Raw genomic sequence first — 3693 nt, forward strand, 5'->3', positions numbered from 1 at the left:
AATCTTTTTGTTTTTGTTTTGTTGTTGTTGTTTTGCTCTTAAGCCAACGATCTGTTTTTAAAGTGTTTTTGTGGCCAAGCCAAGTTTTTGTGTGTGTGCTCTAGGATGCTCAACGTCTGCCATCTTGACTGGAAGCCCCTGCCTGATGCTTCTGGTGCTGAGGTACTCGTTGAAGTAAACTGGACTCTGATAATTTGACATTTTGTTCTGATAATCTGTAACCAGGTTCCCAATTAATAACCCAAACCACAGATTGGCATTTTATTTCCTATAATTTTCTTCAAGTGCTAAGGTAGCAGGGGTTCCATATAGTATGAGACCCTAAATTGTGTTCATGCTAGGGTTCAGACATTTTTGGCCATCCCAGATTTTGTGCTTGGAGGATGAATTTGTCAGTGATCTATCTGCAGGAATGTCCATCTCATGGTAAGAGAGTAGAGGAGTTCAGGTTGGGGTCAAGGACGACAGACTGGCATTGGGGGGCTGAGCAATTCTTTTTTTTTTTTTAAAGATTTATTTATTTATGATAGACATAGAGAGAGAGAGAGAGAGAGGCAGAGACACAGGCAGAGGGAGAAGCAGGCTCCATGTCAGGAGCCCAATGTGGGACTCGATCCCGGGACTCCAGGATCGCTGGGCCAAAGGCAGGTATGAAACCGCTGAGCCACCCAGGGATCCCCGGGCTGAGCAATTCTGAGCAAAAAGTCATGTTCTGTTCTCTGGGTCAGAGCAAAAATAAGCTGGGAGTGAAATCTGAAAATGCTGCTCAGGAGAAATTGCTGTAAGATGTTAGGTTCACAAGGAAACACAGTTTGAGGACAGATGTGCGGAAGGTACTACCCATGTGGGGAAGAAAGCTCCTTTCTGCTTTTGTGAAGAGCATAGTAGGGCCCTTCCACACAGTCATGCTGGGCTGGTACCTGCGCCTGGAATCAGGCCACAGCCTCAGCTGCACCCGCCGCCTGCCAGCGCCTCTGGATCATGGACCCCCACAAAGTGAGCGAGCTTTGGGCCTTCGTGAAAATGTGTAAGCAGGATCTGAGTGTTCTGCACACTGAGGAACTGCACGTCCTGTGGGAGTGAGTGGAGAGCATGGGGGATAAAATACCACCTGCTACTCATAAAACGAAATCAGAAGACAATATCAAGGAAGAAAAAACAGGAAGAAGGCAGAGGAAAACATAAAGACAGATGAACCATCAAGTGAGGAAAGTGATCTAGAAATGGACAATGAAGGTGTAATTGAACCAGGTACTGATGCCCCTCAAGAAATGGGAGATGAAAATGTAGAGATAACCGAGGAAATGATGGATCAGGCAAATGATAAAAAAGTGGCTGCCATTGATGCCCTAGATGATGGCGAACTACAGAAAGCCATTGACTTGTTCACAGATGCCATCAAACTGAATCCTCGCTTGGCCATTTTGTATGCCAAGAGAGCCAGTGTCTTCATCAAATTACAGAAGCCAAATGCTGCCATTCGAGACTGTGACAGAGCTATTGAAATAAATCCTGATCCAGCTCAGCCTTACAAGTGACTGGGGAAAGCACACAGACTTCTGGGTCATTGGGAAGAAGCAGCACATGATCTTGTTCCTTGCTTGTAAACTGGATTATGATGAAGATGCGAGTCCAATGCTGAAAGAAGTTCAACCCAGGGCCCAGAAAATTGCTGAACGTTGGAGGAAGTATGAACGAAAACTTGAAGAGTGAGAGATCCAAGAAAGAATAGAAAGGGTTAAGAAGGCTTGGGAAGAACATGAAAGAGCCCAGAGGGAGGAAGAAGCCAGAGGACAATCAGGAGCTCAGTATGGCTCTTTCCCAGGTGGCTTTCCAGGGGGAATGCCTAGTAATTTTCCTGGAGGAATGCCTGGAATGGCAGGGGGGATGCCTGGAATGGCAGGAATGCCTGGGCTCAATGAAATTCTTAGTGACCCAGAGGTTCTTGCGGCCATGCAGGATCCAGAAGTTACAGTGGCCTTCCAGGATGTAGCCCAGAACCCAGCAAATATGTCAAAATATCAGAGCAACCCAAAGGTTATGAATCTCATCAGTAAATTGTCAGCCAAATTTGGAGATCAAGCATAATGCCCTTCTGACAAATAAAGCCCTTGCTGAAGGAAAAGCAACTTCAATCACCTAATAGATGTCGCAATAATACAAACCAGCGTACCTCTGACCTTCTCAAGAAGAAAGCTGGGGTGCCGTGAAGAGAATTCCTACCCCTCTGCCCCACATGCAACTGCAACATTCTACAGTGGTTTGCCATTAGAGTATTCATGCAGATAATGTTTTCCTACTAGGAATTACAAACTTTAAACACTTTTTAGACTTTAAAAATATTTTAAAACATTAAAAGAGTGTGTTAGTCCCTACATTTTTATTTACTAATCATTTCAGTTTTTTTCCCTTTGGATTAATTGAGCAAGGAAGCTACTTCGGTGTGGAAGATTTATTACTGCTCAGTTTGAGTGAAATAAAGGTTTATTAACAGGAGGCAAATATAACATTTAAATAGATGAAGTTTGAGTTGGAAATATGGTTACTGAGGTATTTTGACTTGTTTTTTAAATGTTTTACCTTTTTTTTTTTTTTAAAGATTTTATTTATTTGTTCATGAGAGACACAGAGAGAGAGAGAGAATGGCAGAGACACAGGCAGAGGGAGAAGCAGGCTCCATGCAAGGAGCCTGATGTGGGACTCGATCCCAGGGCTCCAGGATCATGCCCTGGGCCGAAGGCAGGCACTCAACTGCTGAGCCACCTAGGCGTCCCTTAAATGTTTTACTTTTTAAACACGATTTATTTGGATAAAACCACTGGGACCACCAGTATTGCAGTAGGACCTGGGTAGGGACCGGAAGTGCTTGCCAGGGCAGCAGCAACCTTACTCCTTTTATATAGTGTGCACCCTTGGGCAGATGCATTTAGATCTTACACTGTGCTGAAGGGATGATTTTTATAATGCTTCAGTAGAGCTGGATTACTTAGCTGTGTTCTTGTCTGATACAGAAAATGAATGTTTTGCATTATTTCCACATAGAGGAAATAAGGGAATACTTTTATTTTTATATTTCTGTGTTTAGAGTGACCTTCCCTGGTCAGAAAATACCCATTTCTTTGTGTGCTTTTCAATTGTTTTCACCACCACCCGTCCAGTACTCTTTTTGGGCTAAAGATAGCCCCTTTCACTGGCATCATCAGTACTGTTATCATTCACTGCATAATTGTGCAAGCATATGTAATGCTGGGTTTAATATGTAATACATATAGTGATTATGTAAGGTGATACTCAAAACAGCTGTAGTTTCTTAGTTGGCCCAAGCGATTTCATATCTAAATGTTAGGTTTCCACTTTGGCGAAATCTTACCATGTCAAAAGATGTTGGAAGGAGGGATTCCCTTTGGTGTTCAGTCTTCAACTTAGGAAATACCTGTTGCAATTGGAGTTTATCTTACATTATTCATCTTCATATTTGGAAGAGTATGAGGTTTGAATTCATTGATCTATGGAGGGGAACCAAACTTCTTGATCCAACATGAATTATAAAATTGTTGAGATCCGTGGTTCTTTGCTGTGAAGCTGATGGCATTATGAGTCGTCATGCTCCTATTCAGCTCTTAAATACTGCACCTTTTCCCAATCTCTTCTCTAAGCATAAAGAAATGATAGTTTTCCGTTGTACATTCGACT

The 3693-nt window shown here is 42.8% G+C and overlaps 1 pseudogene; it reads left to right on the plus strand.

Annotated features, from left to right (window-relative positions):
- Positions 1 to 981: 981 nt before the first annotated feature.
- Positions 982 to 2103, plus strand: LOC100685966 (annotated as a pseudogene).
- Positions 2104 to 3693: the final 1590 nt, after the last annotated feature.

The sequence above is a fragment of the Canis lupus genome, chromosome 2 (genome assembly GCF_011100685.1).
Source record: "Canis lupus familiaris isolate Mischka breed German Shepherd chromosome 2, alternate assembly UU_Cfam_GSD_1.0, whole genome shotgun sequence".
NCBI lineage: Eukaryota > Metazoa > Chordata > Mammalia > Carnivora > Canidae > Canis > Canis lupus.